The sequence below is a fragment of the Mustela lutreola genome, chromosome 3 (genome assembly GCF_030435805.1).
Source record: "Mustela lutreola isolate mMusLut2 chromosome 3, mMusLut2.pri, whole genome shotgun sequence".
In the NCBI taxonomy this organism is placed as follows: domain Eukaryota; kingdom Metazoa; phylum Chordata; class Mammalia; order Carnivora; family Mustelidae; genus Mustela; species Mustela lutreola.
In genome coordinates this window covers 125095060-125110931 of record NC_081292.1, presented here as the reverse complement: position 1 = coordinate 125110931, position 15872 = coordinate 125095060, and the positions used below count along the sequence as shown (strand labels likewise).

Genomic DNA, 15872 nt, shown 5'->3' with positions numbered 1-15872 from the left:
ATTTATTCTTCTTAGATCTCTTCCTCTCATTTTTTATATTCTTAGGAGGTGAAAGGTATTTAGAAAAGACCTAAATACATTTTTTATTATTATTGAACTATCAAAGATGTGCTCTCTTGTGGGACTCCCTTCACTTCCTCATTCTGTGTATGTTAACCCACTTCAGAGATGATGGTGAAATGAACCCAAAATGCCAACTTACTATTTGCATTATAAATGGAGGCACAAAAGGATATTTTAAAACTTTTGGTTGATCTGGCATATCAAAGATTTCTTTCTAAGCTACTTCAGTGACTGCATTGAAGTAAACTGAAAGCAATAACTTAAAAGAGGTGAAAAAAAATTATAAAAAAAAAAACACCATCTTATTTCCATGGAAAAATTCAGTTTACTCTCCTCGCCTCCCCGCCTTTTGAATTACTTCTCTTTCTTACCCTCTTCTCTATTTACAGGACTCAACTAGGAAGGAATCCAGAGCTTTCTGAATTTAAGTGTTTACTAGTTCTCACTGGAGTACAATCTATTTTCCTTGCCTTGTCAAATTTGCTCTCAAACTTCTAGCAAATAGCTGAACTCCCATTGTTTATTCTATTGAACTAATTACCAATATTGCAGCTTTGACTCTATCCATGTGTCTACTATTTCCCTCTGCTTCATAAAGTATCCAACAGAATTATAGGTCATTAGAATGTCTACCTGAGAGTCAATATAAGTGAAGCTAATGAAATTTAAACAAGAAGTTTCCACGTCTTAACAATTGCTACAGCTTTCTTAACTTCCCCCTTTGACCTTCATAGATCTGTGGTTTTGTTTTCTGTTTTCAAAATGGAAGCCAGGGCCACCTTAAGAATCATGGGAAAGTTGAACTGGGTGGTAGACAAGTGGTGTTTCAGTTTGACAAAACTGCCACTGAAAATAGTAAAATCCTCTATGGGCTCTTGCAAACTGAGCCGATCAGAATTCCTGGAAGATGCAAAGTCTGCCATGTGCTACTCACAGTGTCTATGGAAGGAACTGACTTCTCCTGGTTAGCATTATCTTGGGGGAGTGGAGACATTAAGGGTTGATGACTCTTCATGGGCTCAGAGGATGGAGAAATATGAAATGCTCACAGAATACGAAATCTTATTATCAGGACACTAGGGGGAAGTCGACATACCTTGGTCACCAAATTCCTAGAAGTAAAATGCACATTATTACTAAATTTGTCTACAAAATAATGTATCTCTAAAATGTAAAGTTATGCCCAGGGACGCCTTCTAGTTAAGTGTCTGCCTTCAGCTCATGTCATGATCCCAAGGTCCTGGGATTAAGTCCCACATGGGGCTCCTTGCTTAGTGCGGAGGCTGCTTCTCCCTTTGTTCCTCCCCTCCGTTTATTCTCTCTCTCTCACACACACACACACAAATACACAAATAAAATATTTTTTAAAAAAATTTATCCACATATTTGACCATTTGTCATTTCCAGGCATTATTTTAACTGTGTGTACTCTAGAGAAGATATCCTATCTGTCTCTCATTTTATAGTGCTAGAGTAAATTAATACTAAATAAGTTTAATATCTGACATATGTACACCTACAATATTAAGCTCTTACAAAACTATGCCAAATTTTGATTCTTATCACATTTTATTATAATTTATTGCTGATAGGAAAATAGTTCATGTGGGAACAGAGACCAGTCTCTTTGCTCTGATTTTTCTTTAATGTAGGAAATTTTCCTGGATATGAACAGTTAAGAACACAGAACTCCAGTTATACTTCCACTGACTATTTTTTAATGTTATCTTTTGGAAATACATACAAATTGGCTCCCTAACCTCTGAACATTCATTCCACCACACACCCTGTCTATCACCCAAACAAAAACAAAAAGCAAAAAATAACATGATATCACCATAGATTCGGTCAAATAATAAGATTATATTTTGGAGAACACTGATGAAGGGAGATGCTACCATTGCCATTTAACAGTATAGAGCTCATTAGACCAGAGGTACATCTGTCTCTAATTAAGTTAGGGACTCTAATATGCCATCATTTCAGATTTGCAATGAAATTCATTTCTTTAGGGTGTTTAGACATTTGATTTGAGAAACTACTATCTAGTCTTGAACTATAATACAAAAGTTACTTCCCAATTAAGCCTCAAATACTTCATTATCAGTCAAATTATATCAGTATTGTTTTTAACAAACCAGACTGTCAGAAAGACATCCATATGTCCCTAACTTTGGTATCAGACCTAGCTACATTCAAGCCACAATATAAACTTCAACTGTGAATACTGAATGCATTTATTCATTGTCTATCAATTTGCCAACCTTTCTAAAGTGCAAGTTCATAAAAATCATAGAAATTGATATTTTCTTGAGGCTGCATAAAGCTTCAAATTATATTTGGCAATGACTCATTCTAGAGGAAAACTTTAGTAATGTTCTATCATTGCCACATACCCCTGTGCTTGTGTTAGAAACACCTCAGTATCTTTCCCTAAAACACTACCCCGTACCTACTTCCTCCAGAGTTATAGACTCAAGGTCACGTTATAATGACTTCTGCCATATTTCACTAAGACTTCTTTCCAGTCTTGCCACTAAGTCTTCCTGGAAACATACCTCCTTTAAATCGTCCATCCAAATTTCTCAGGAGAAGCCTACCTGTTAAGAAAACAAATAAAAATTCATAATAATGCAAAGAAGGCCAGAACCATTATACTTGAACATCTCTGTTCTGGTCTCAACCCTGTTGGCATTTCTGTAAAGTGTTCTTCTCACAGACTTCCTAATCAGTATAATTTAAAGGTGTATTTAGTATAATTTCTTAAGATTCCATATAACTCAGAAATCAAAATACCACCTATAAATCTTTATACTTAACAAGTTTTTTAAGCAAATATATAGCTATTGGAAAATAGCTATAAAATTTTATATATTTAAACATGATAGAAGACAAACATTTTCAAAGAAAAAGATCTACTCCTGCCCATCCCTCTGCTGAGGAAAGAAACACAGGTTATGGATGGAAACATGTAACTGGACAAACACAGACAAGGGCTAAATCCTATGAAATGCAATATGATCAGTCTGACTAATGATAAACATCCTCTTGTTCATTGCTAACACTGTCTGAAAAAATCCTGGATTTCATTTCATCTCTGCTGGCACTCAAACATTCAGAAAGCAATGACTTCTAGGACAGTCCATGTTAACAAGATTGGCCAGAGTCTTTGTGTGCCTCATATGAATGACGACCCCTCCTCCCACATCAGGTTCAGATACACCGGAGTGGGTTTTCCTGTTATTCTGACACACGCCTTTCTTCCCACATGAACAATAAAAGTTTGGTGTGCTATCTTAGTGCAGAAGTTCCTTCCTGAGTACAAATGTGTCTTATCTATTGAGAAAGTCTGACACCAGGTAGATTGTTTATGTCAAAAAGCATCTCTTAGGCAGATAACTGTTTTAAGAACCTAGATAAATGAGCAAGTTCTCAGTGCAAATGCACGAAACACTGAAAATATAAGGCGTCTTTTTTCTGGAAAGATGATTACACATTTCTATGGTGGGTATTTCTCCACATGCCCTGTGGTGTCCATGTTGTAAGGCTCTCCAACAGCTGCCCACCCCCCAACTTCTGTACAGTTTGTCTCAGCTCAGTGTCTATAGTCTGGCCAAGACTAAAAATTTGATTACTCTTCCCTAAGTACTTCTTGCTTTTTCCTGCTTTTTCTCACACAGGGGTCAAGCTAAGAAAACAAACAAACAAACAACAACAACAAACATACAAACCACTTGTGCTCTTTCCCTGCATCTCAGCCAGGGCTGAGAGCTAGCAGGTGCAGCTGACCTTCCCCCAGATCAGCTTGCTGGGCACACCTGCAAATCGCCACCGCTAGGTTCCTGCTGCCGAAAAGGGGTCAATCAGATAAACTAACTTAGGTTCATGTGTGGACACATTATTGAACTATCCTTCCAGGTAACTAAATATCTTATCTAAATGTAAATATACAATGATTAGATAAGACCTCACGCACCCATCTGTTACATTTTTTTTTTTTATAATTTTTTTATTTTTTATAAACATATATTTTTATCCCCAGGGGTACAGGTCTGTGAATCACCAGGTTTACACACTTCACAGCACTCACCAAAGCACATACCCTCCCCAATGTCCATAATCCCACCCCCTTCTCCCAAACCCCCTCCCCCCAGCAACCCTCAGTTTGTTTTGTGGGATTAAGAGTCACTTATGGTTTGTCTCCCTCCCGATCCCATCTTGTTTCATTTATTCTTCTTCTACCCACTTAAGCCTCCATGTTACATCTTAAACACTGAGTGTGTGTTGAGCGCTCTGCTGAGGTTACAGAGATGAATAAAAGCGTTCTCCGCCACCCCGGCCCACAGTTTGGTGAAGTCAGCAGATAGAAACAGCACGGTACCTTATATGTTAATATAATACATTATATGTTAATAAAATAATACATTATATGTTAATTAAAAATAATAATAAAAAATAAAAGAGTGGGGGGGGAGAAAGAAACAGCACGGTAAATGCAGCCATAGGGATATATATAGGACGTCCTGGGAAAACAGGGGAAAGCCAAGGTCACACGACATTCTGGAAAGGAACAGGAGGAGCAGGAGTCGTCCAAACATCAAGTAATACAAGAATCATAAGGTCTGGACTGTGCTAAAGGGCCAACATTTTAATTTACTTGTATGCTGAACTCTTCAGAGCCACCTCAACCAAACACTATACTCAAGCACTATGAGTTCTACCTCCTGAATTCGTTTCCTCATTTGTCCCCTTTCAACCAAAACCACTGCCTCAGTCCCAGGCCTCCTCATCTACCTGGACTATGACATCCCTAGTCTCTGCGTTCTTCTAACTGGTCCTCCACACTGTTAACAGCCTCCTCACTGCTAGCATAGGGAGTTTGCCCGAATGAAAATTCCTAACACATCTAGTGGATTGGGGTAAGAGCCTGAGAACGACACCCGGAAGAAGTGACTGCTGACATGATACCAAACCAGTAAGTAAAGAAAAGCGAGAAGGGCACTCCAGAGGAAGGACCAGCCCCAGCAAAATTATGGAAGTGGGACAAAGTGTGGTGTGAGTGAGAAAATATCTAAATTTGTAGCATTTGCATAAGGATAGACTCTGATTTGAATGATCGCCAGCCAATGGAAGAGATATTCTTAGTTAAGTGAGTATTGGGGAGGACATGTAGTCAGCGTTCCCAAAAGAGCAACTTCCTTTTTTGACACCAAGACCAGTCCTAACCAGATTTTCTCTTCCACTCACAAAGCCTCCTCCAGAGTTCATGCTTCCCCCACTTTCCCTAACTTAAACTACTTCACCCATCCCCTCAGATTTAATTGGTTCCTATAATTCTTTATAATTATTTTGAAATCATTCTCAATTATGACCTCATCTTCCCCATAAGCTTTGGAGGCAGGAGACCTGGCGGCTCTGTCTTTCTCTCCTCCAGTTCAGGACCTTTTAAACTCTGTACATGCTGTTCATTTGGCATCTGACATAGCATTTCAAAAACAGAAGCAGATAATTATTTTTTCATAATTATTTCCCAGGCAGGTAGTATCCAAGGTCATTAAATATGAAATGGCAGTGAAACTGGCTACCAGTTGAGAAAACCTGCAACGGACCAGGTGTCTTGCACTTGTCACCCCCTTTAATCTTCACATACCGTCAGTATTGTGACATCAGTATTGTCACCCCGATTTTCCAGATGAGAAGACTGAAACTCAGAGAGATTAATTTATCCCTGTTTTTCAACATTCGATGAACAAAGATTTACTGATATAAGGGGGATGTGATGCTTAGTTAAGAGAAAACACGGCCCATTCCCATACGCAATTACAGTCTAGTAAAGACATCAGACATCCATACAAATGAATGTGAAACAGTGCATTGGGGAGGTTTTAACTTGATCACAAGAGTCAAGAGAAAGTCTTATCGTGGGAGGTAAAGGTCTTACTTCATGGGAAGTAAGAAGAAAAGACTCTTTCTGGTGTAACATGGAAGAGTTGGGATGAAAACCTACATCTGTGTGAATGACAAGTTCAAAGTCCAATATTTTTTAAATTCATAAGATCAAAATAAATAGTTTCAACATACACAGAGCTCTCATTGGTCACTTTTGAAGAATGCTAGAAAATAAGTTGAAACTGGTGAATAAGGGTTAAATCTAGTATTTTTTTTTCCTGAGTTTCATATACAAATTATAATGAATATGCAATTCTTCATGTAATCAAGTAAGGGAAGTTTCTTTTAATAAAAAATATTTCAGTTAGTAAGATAAAAATGAATTAAGAAATCTAGATAATAATCAATAATGGCTACTAATATCACAAAAAAGGAGGCAATAAAACATTATTTGCTTCCTAATAGAAATACACTACACATCTATGAAAACTTGTCAAAAAAAGAAAAAAAACTAATCATGCCTTTAAAGTATCAATTTACAGGAAACACAGGGACATGTCAAAAGATAACACTGAAATTTAATCATTAAAATCAGAAAATTCAGGGACAAATGACTCAGTTTCTTCACCAAAATCGATGTTAAGAAAAAAATAAATAAATAAATAGAAGGATGCCTATAGATTAAAAGTCTGAACAGAGGTTTATTCCCAAAGCTATCTATGAACTTATTAGGATCCAGATTCAAACAAATCATTGTGTGTGTGTGTGTGTGTGTGTGTGTGTGTATGAGAAAATTGGAGAAATCTGATCTCTAACTTGTTACTGAATAATAATAATAAGGAATTTTTGTTAGTAATATTACAATTGCCTTTTAAATAAAAAAGAACTCTTAAAATTTTAAAGGTATATTTGAAAATATGTACAGATAAAAATAAATGTGACAGCTTTGCCCCCAAGTCATCATAGTAAAACAAGGTTAAGTGGAGATATATATGAAACAAGATTGTCCATGGATTGATTGTTAAATCTTAATGGGAACATGGAGATTCATTATACTCTTTACTACATTTTTGTGTATTTTTGAAACATATAAATTTCAATCATGGATTTGACATAATTTCTTAACCCAAGTCTTTTTCTCTTTTCCATGCTCCTCTCTGCCTCCTCTCTCCATCAGAACAAGGGGTCATGTGAGCCAGGGGGCTATCCTTGTTTTAATTACTGTCCTCTCCCTTGCTGGACAAGGCGGTTCTTCACCAAAATGTAGTTTGGCTGACTCTGAAATATGCTACAAGACATAGTTTTCAGCCCTGACCCTAAGCAGCCTACAAAGTACACACCCCTCAGAACAATGTAGATTACACCCTGTCACACCTCTTCCTCATTTTTCAACTTCACTTTTTACCATCGTGCATTTTGACATAATGGACATTTACAATTATCAGCAAGGACACAGTCCTTCTCCATAGTTACTGTAAATAATCTTACTGTTTACATAGAAAAGTCCAGTCACTGGCATGCAAACTCAAGCCCTCAGAGACCTTTGGGCCCAGCTCCCTCCATTCCCAGATGCAGTAAGTTAGTCTTCAACAGGTGAGAGGACTTGCCCAGAGTACATACTAAAGAGTAGTGCCAGACCTAGACACTTTAAGGTGACAAACACAGTGTTCCTCTCCAATTCTCTATCTCCAAGAACAGAGGATCATCTACGACTATGAGCTGGATTCCTTTTAGTCAATGTGTCTCCCAAATGTATAACCTTCAACAACATGGTTAACTCCCTCGAGGCCCCTCCTTTCCAAAGGCTAGCTCCAGAGCACTGATCACAAGCAGAGGCAGTCCTGGCTCAGGCAGGGGGACTCAGAGGCTCCGAGGAGTTGCTGGGCCACGGATGGGGCGCTCCGTGAACAGTGCACCATAGACCAGGCTTTCTTACCCAGAAGATGCCCATATGTGCTTTTAGCCTGCAATGTTGAACACATCTTTCTTTTGCCCTTCTCTTAGTCCTTGCATAGGTTCCTTTATTTATAGTTTCAAAAAGCCTTGTATACATATCAAAAATTACTAGTCCACATTTTAAACCCTCTCTTCCTCTCACTTGACACTAAACAGACATAAAACTGAACAAAATTAACATTGTTGATTGGTTCTCTGGTGTCAGTCATTCCTGAGCTGAAGCAACTGGATGAGGGACTCCTGAAAATAATGTTACAATTTCTTCTCTGTTAATTTTCTATAAAGGCATAAAATTCTGCCATCCCATTCTGTAAGATTTATAGTTTTCCAAGAAAGCCATACCCAAGAATAACAACTGAATCGCCCAAGGTCTCAGAGGTGGTGAGGACATTGCCGAGAGCTAGGCCTCTAAGGGACCCCAAACCCACTTCTTCCACACAGCACCAGATAGAGAAAAGTACCGTGTGCGCACCTTTCGGAGCCCAGAGGGTGAACAGTCTCCCCAGGCGGGCCCGGCGGGACCTCAAGGCCTTCTGTTCTTGAATTCCTTTTCATGCTGCCCCTGGGAAAGGCCAAACCAAGTTCTGTGCTTTTTAGAGAGAGCCGTAAAATGGCTGCGGGAGAACAGCCTTGGAGTGAACCTGATATTGGGTGTGTGTAAATGGTTCATGACTCTGCTGTTTAGTGTACATGAGTCACCCAGAACACGGTGAGGCTCCAACATAAACCATGTCCTTGGGCCTCACCCTCAGCTGCTGCCACGAGCTTATTCACACATGATGTGCTAGCCTGGCAGTCCAGAGTCCCAAATCCTCTCTGAGTCAGAGCTCATTACGTGGAACACTTCGGACTCGCTGTCCCAATGTTGGCCCATTAGTTTCTTCCTTCCTTCCTTCCTTTCTTTCTTCTCTTCTCTTCTCTTTTCTTTTCTCTCTCTCTCTCTCTCTCTCTCTCTCTTTCTTCCTTTGTCCATTTCTTTCTTTCTTTTCTTTTTGGCTATGAAGGAATTCACTGATCAAGTATTTCATTCATTTCACTAGACCTTCACTTTTGAGGGAAATGGATGCACGCATATTTTCACATGTATTTTTTTTTTTTATTTTTTTTATTTTTTATTTTTTATAAACATATATTTTTTATATACATATATTTTTATCCCCAGGTCTGTGAATCACCAGGTTTACACACTTCACAGCACTCACCAAATCACATACCCTCCCCAATGTCCATAATCCCACCCCCTTCTCCCCAACCCCCTCCCCCCGGCAACATGTATTTTTAACAGAAAAATGAGGAAATAAACAACAACATGGGTTTCTTGGTCATTTTCAGTTCTTCAGAACATCTCATTACCCAGAGAAAACTGATCTCTTGGGCATTCTATTGAATTAAGGATTCACTTTAATCAATAATCATGTAGTATTTCTAGATAAAAATTGAGCAGAATAAACCACTGGGTATGTGCTAAAGATTTTTCTTTTGTTTTAGCTGTGCCATTTAAATAGACTCCCTCTTTCAAGCTTCAAGCTGCTCTTTTTCCTTCTTTTTTTTTTTTTTAATTTTTTTTTTTTTATAAACATATATTTTTATCCCCAAGGGTACAGGTCTGTGAATCACCAGGTTTACACACTTCACAGCACTCACCAAAGCACATACCCTCCCCAATGTCCATAATCCCACCCCCTTCTCCCAACCCCCCTCCCCCCAGCAACCCTCAGTTTGTTTTGTGAGATTAAGAGTCACTTATGGTTTGTCTCCCTCCCAATCCCATCTTGTTTCATTGATTCTTCTCCTACCCACTTAAGCCCCCATGTTGCATCACCACTTCCTCATATCAGGGAGATCATATGATAGTTGTCTTTCTCTGCTTGACTTATTTCGCTAAGCATGATACGCTCTAGTTCCATCCATGTTGTCGCAAATGGCAAGATTTCATTTCTTTTGATGGCTGCATAGTATTCCATTGTGTATATATACCACATTTTCTTGATCCATTCATCTGTTGATGGACATCTAGGTTCTCTCCATAGTTTGGCTATTGTGGACATTGCTGCTATAAACATTCGGGTGCATGTGTCCCTTTGGATCACTACATTTGTATCTTTAGGGTAAATACCCAATAGTGCAATTGCTGGGTCATAGGGCAGTTCTATTTTCAACATTTTGAGGAACCTCCATGCTGTTTTCCAGAGTGGCTGCACCAGCTTGCATTCCCACCAACAGTGTAGGAGGGTTCCCCTTTCTCCGCATCCTCGCCAGCATCTGTCATTTCCTGACTTGTTGATTTTAGCCATTCTGATTGGTGTGAGGTGATATATCATTGTGGTTTTGATTTGTATTTCCCTGATGCCGAGTGATATGGAGCACTTTTTCATGTGTCTGTTGGCCATCTGGATGTCTTCTTTGCAGAAATGTCTGTTCATGTCCTCTGCCCATTTCTTGATTGGATTATTTGTTCTTTGGGTGTTGAGTTTGCTAAGTTCTTTATAGATTCTGGACACTAGTCCTTTATCTGATATGTTGTTTGCAAATATCTTCTCCCATTCTGTCAGTTGTCTTTTGATTTTGTTAACTGTTTCCTTTGCTGTGCAAAAGCTTTTGATCTTGATGAAATCCCAATAGTTCATTTTTTCCATTGCTTCCCTTGCCTTTTGCGTTGTTCCTAGGAAGATGTTGCTGCGGCAGAGGTCGAAGAGGTTGCTGCCCATGTTCTCCTCAAGGATGTGGATGGATTCCTTTCTCACATTGAGGTCCTTCATCCATTTTGAGTCTATTTTTGTGTGTGGTGTAAGGAAATGGTCCAATTTCATTTTTCTGCATGTGGCTGTCCAATTTTCCCAGCACCATTTATTGAAGAGGCTGTCTTTTTTCCATTGGACATTCTTTCCTGCTTTGTCGAAGATTAGTTGACCATAGATTTGAGGGTCTATTTCTGGGCTCTCTATTCTGTTCCATTGATCTATGTGTCTGTTTTTGTGCCAGTACCATGCTGTCTTGATGATGACAGCTTTGTAATAGAGCTTGAAGTCCGGAATTGTGATGCCACCAACGTTGGCTTTCTTTTTCAATATCCCTTTGGCTATTCGAGGTCTTTTCTGGTCCTTCTTTTTTTTTAATAAAGTTGACATACAGCGTACAGGTATACAGCATACTGATTCAACATTTATATATATCATGACATGACACCCATGATAAGTCCAGTTATCATCTGTCATCATACAGAATTATTACTGTATTATTGACAATGTTCCCTAAGCTGTACTTTATATCCCCATGACTTCTTTATTTTAGAAATGGATGTTTGTACCTCTGGATCTCCTTCATCCATTACCCCTCTGGCAACTACCCTCTACCTTCTGACAACCACCAGTTTGTTCTTTGTATCTATGAGTCTGTTTCTGCTCTGTTTTATTTTGTTCCTTTGTTTTTTAGATTCCACATATAAATGGCAGGGGTAGAAGCTGCTCTTGTTATGGAGGGTAGGGTGCCTGCCTCAGTGAGTTCACCAGGGAACGTGGGGTTGGGGTGAGCAGTGATGGCATGGTACATGGAGAGAGTCAAAAATGGCACCCACCAGCACCAGGCCAACTAGGTAGAAGGAGAGTAAGAAGGGCGGTACCTGACAGTTTTCTGTTCCTAAGGAAAGTTCCTACAGATGTTTGCCCTTCCGGCACATGCCCTAAAATGAGTCAATGAATCTCCTTCACATATGACCCAAGTGCTTTTCAAATCGGCATCTCCGGAGTGGGTCTCAGAGGGAGGGAGTTTGTGTACAAACCTTTAAAAGTGGAGTCTTTCCTATAGCCCTTCAGCTCTCCTAGACTTGACCCCACTGGTTTTCAAGGCTGTGTATTACAGGGACTCATCTTTCTAGTGGGAGCTCCATGGCTAGGGTGCCTGATGTGGTCTTTAAACTCCTCGCTGTTCAGGGAGAACCTTCATATTTGTGATATCCCTCCCACTTGTGGGTCACCATGCCGGGGCTACGCACCCTAACTAGACCACATCTCTGGTCCTCCTATCTGTCTTGATGTGGCTTTTTCTTTTTACCTTTAGTTGTGAAAGACCTGTTCTGCTTGTCTTCAGGTCGTTTTCAGAGACAGGTGTGCCATAGGTAGTTGCGGTTTTGGTGTGTCCATGGGAGGTTAGCTTAGGATCTTCCTCTTCTGCCATCTTGATTCCTGGACAGTAGGCTCTAGTTATTATCTTCTTAATTGAATCGAGGCAAAGAACATGGAAAGTGAGAGGAACAAGCTGTTATTTATGCAACAAAGGCTATGAAGCAGGACCAAAGGCACCATGAAGAAGACATTCCACATTTAGCTTCACCTAGAGGTGATCAAAGACTCTGGAGCCACACTTCCGATTTCTAAGCCCAGTTCCACCCTGCCCCTTAGCAGGGTGATATGTGTGATATGTGGTGATATAGGTGATATGTGATATGTGTGATTGTGGGCATGTTATTACCCTTGCCGCAGCTCCTTTATCTGGAAAATAGAAATAAAATAGCATCTACCTTATAGGGCTTACTCTTGCTAAAACAGTAACATGTAGAAAATATAAATATATATACTATTGTTTTGGCTTCAGAATACTTTGTCTTAAAACTGTCTATGTCATTAGTACATAAACCATGAAACTGAATTTGGATAGATTTGTTAATTGTAAGCTTGCTCAATATTTGATATCTGGAGTTGGAAAACAAAATAAGTTGGAAACTGCCTAACCAATATAAACCTCAGTGATATCTTCAGGGAGTTTAAAATTATAATCTTTAATAATTGATCCTTTCATATAATTCTAGCTTAGATCTATGTCTAGGTATCTTTAACTTTTAGGTTCATGAGCTTATTTATCTTCTTGCTAAAGTTCAAAATCTAATTTCTAACACAGGTTACTTACTGTAATAAACTCTACGAGCTTTAAAATGACAAGTTGAAAGATACAATTTTTTAGAGTTATGAATTAATAGCCATATATGTCAAAGACTTTGAAAGTGCCAACTTTTTCATATTTATAGATATATTATTGAAATGATAAAAAATGAACTGCGGAAAGAGGAAAGAACTGAGAACCACATACAATGAATCAAACATACTTAACAAGACATGTACAGACACTTTGGTGTGCATCTCTTTTATTACATTACATTAATCAAATACCACTAAAGACATCCATCTGAGCAAAGTGTCACAATAATATTCTATAAAAACATTCTTTTGAAAAGAGTCCATCCTGACAGCCATATCAACTATATTGTCTTAAGTGATAGCCAGACCCACATTTCTCAGAAATTAAGACAATTTAAGTGTGTGCCTCTTGAGCTCCCTTCTCTCTCCCCACCCACTTACTTCCACCCCGCCCCCAAAGTTGGTTTTTTTTCAAAGAAAATAATTTATTTAGAGAAAATGCACAAACTCTGGTAATGACTCATAAAAACCTGGCTTTCGATGATTTAAGTTTTTTTCTGAAAGCAGGATATCAATTTTTCTCATTTTTGAAGTTTCACAAATTATAATAGAAAATTATGATTATTTAGCAACATAATTAATCTGACCTTAAGAGGACTTTTTCCTAATGTAACATAGAAATGATGGTTGTACATAGTTGTAATGAGGTATCTTTTCATTTTCATATTGATAAACTACCTGAGTATTGCAATTTTTATACGTAACTGCTCATAATGTGTGTTTGGATTTCTCTGCTTAAATTCTATTGTATTCTATTAGAGTCCTACTTTATAGAAAATGAAATCTATCTCTTAATATTCTAATTAATATTGAGATGAACGCATATGATAGCACATAGGTGAGGAAAATGAGAAATCTCACAGGATCTGTAGCCATCAGGCTATACAAAAATCATAGTATATTACAAAGTCCTTTTTGTTATAGTTAGATATTTCAGGGAAAGTGACAACATGTTAAAAAACACAACTTTTTTTTTTCTTTAAATAGCTCATGTAACTCATCTTATACATTCAGACAAAATTTATAGTTCTCTATTCTTACATTTTGGTTTTGCCCTTTCTAAATTAACAATAAAGGTACCAATTTTATTTTTTTTACCCTGAAGGAAAAAAATCTTTAAAGACCTTTAGGGCTAGACATTTTCCTTAATTACTATGTAGCTGAACAATCAAAAACCTAAAAACTGGAAGCTAGTGACTGGGTGGGTGACTGACTTTAATATCTTTATTTTTAGGGAAACATAAGACAAAACTGATGGCAGGTAGAAAGAGGACAAAAGTGTCTACAAGCTGCTTAGTCACCTATACATTAAAAGCATTTGGAAAAAGGGCAAATTAAGCCAATTACACCTTTGTTTCCATATAAATTCAATTTTCTCTTTCAGTTTGAAAACACAGTTTTAATATTATACTATCCCCTGCCCTGGAAAAAAAAAAAAGCACCCAACAAATAAGCAAGTAATTTTTCCATTTGATGTAATATAGCTAGAACCCACTGTTCTAAAATTATAGTAACTGTATAGAAAGAAAATCTGAGGTACAGACATGATGACTTTTTAGACCATGTTGGGGTCACCTCCAAAATCTGGTTCTCTTATTATAAGACACCTATACAAGTTCTTTCTCTTCCAGTCCTCGGCACATTCAGTGACCAGCCCCACTTTTTCCTACCACTGTATTACCAACCTAGTAAATTCTATGTATGACTAATCTCTATTGACCTTGACCTACTAGATTTCTTACTTGTATGTAAAAAAACATGACAGCCTGGTTTAAAAAAATGAAGTCATTCTCATCATTCAGTCCAGTAGGTCAAGTCCCCAAACTAAAGCAAGTTCTCCCTTCAGATTTTCCATTGAACAGCTAAATCTATTTTACTCTGATTAGCTTTCAAACTTTTTTAAAACTCATCATTTAATTGTATTAGTATTCTAGATGTCAGAACGCAATTTTATTTGATACTGTTTAAACTGAAAATAAACTTTACCAGGAAATCATGTTAATTTTCTTTAAGTACTCTGGAAAAACACAGAAGGTTTTGAATTCAAACAAATATAAAATGTATTTATGATTTGGATTTTTACCAGTATAAAGTATGTTTTTGGCTATTAAATCTTATGACCACAATCGATTCATCTGTGCTATATGAGAGATTAATAAGAGTGATAATTTAAGCATTTTTCTCTAATCCTGACTACAGTTCTGCAAGCTAAGTACATTACTCTTAATTTGCCAGCAAGGGTATGGAGGTTGAGTTGGATGTCTGAGGTTGCAGTAGTAGTAGGTAGGCAGAACCCAAACTGAATAAAATCCAGGCCTTTCCAGCTCCTAAAGTATGTTCTTTGGAACCTACTGGACTGCTGGCATGAGAGAGAGTCAGTCAATTCTCCTTAACAATGACTTATTAGAACCAGTGAGTCAGTGTTCAGAGAAGTTCTCCACTAAAACTAAGTTTGAAAGAGCCCCAGAAGGTTGGCCCAAGGAGGCCTTCACCATTTAGGAAAAGCTCAAAACCAGGCAGGCATTGTGTGGGGCAATTTCTGAAGACGTCATCCTTTAACTCTTTGGACACAAGAATCCCAAGAAAATTTTCAAAGCCAAATAACATTTGTTGCATGGTTAAGCGCACCTTTGCTTCCCCCCCCCTCTTTACTAATCTAAGAAGATTACAAAAAGAAAAAGTACCAAGTAAAAAATAATAATAATAATTTAAAACAGAGTTCATCAACTAGCATCACCCTGTGACCTAAAACCAGGCCACTGGTTTTTGTTTTGTTTTTGTTTTTGTTTTCCCCTACACAAAGATTTTATTTTTTCCAATTAGTTTCAAAGCTCCAAAACAGGATATCTTCCCATAAGATTCCAGATTTCTGGCTCCTCTTAAGAATTTAGGAAATCTGGATGCAAGAATATACAATGGAGAAAAGACAGTCATTTTAATAAATGGTGCTGGGAAAACTGAACAACTACATGCAAAAGAATGAAGCTGGCCCAC

The 15872-nt window shown here is 38.0% G+C and overlaps 1 long non-coding RNA gene across 1 annotated transcript; it reads right to left on the bottom strand.

Moving 5' to 3' along the window:
- Positions 1-1906: 1906 nt before the first annotated feature.
- On the bottom strand, positions 1907-12261 carry LOC131826984 (uncharacterized). The gene is made up of 2 exons (XR_009351833.1): positions 11959-12261; positions 1907-2663 (listed from the first exon to the last, which is right to left on the bottom strand). It is a non-coding gene; the product is annotated as an uncharacterized LOC131826984 (long non-coding RNA).
- Between the last annotated feature and the right edge of the window lie 3611 nt (positions 12262-15872).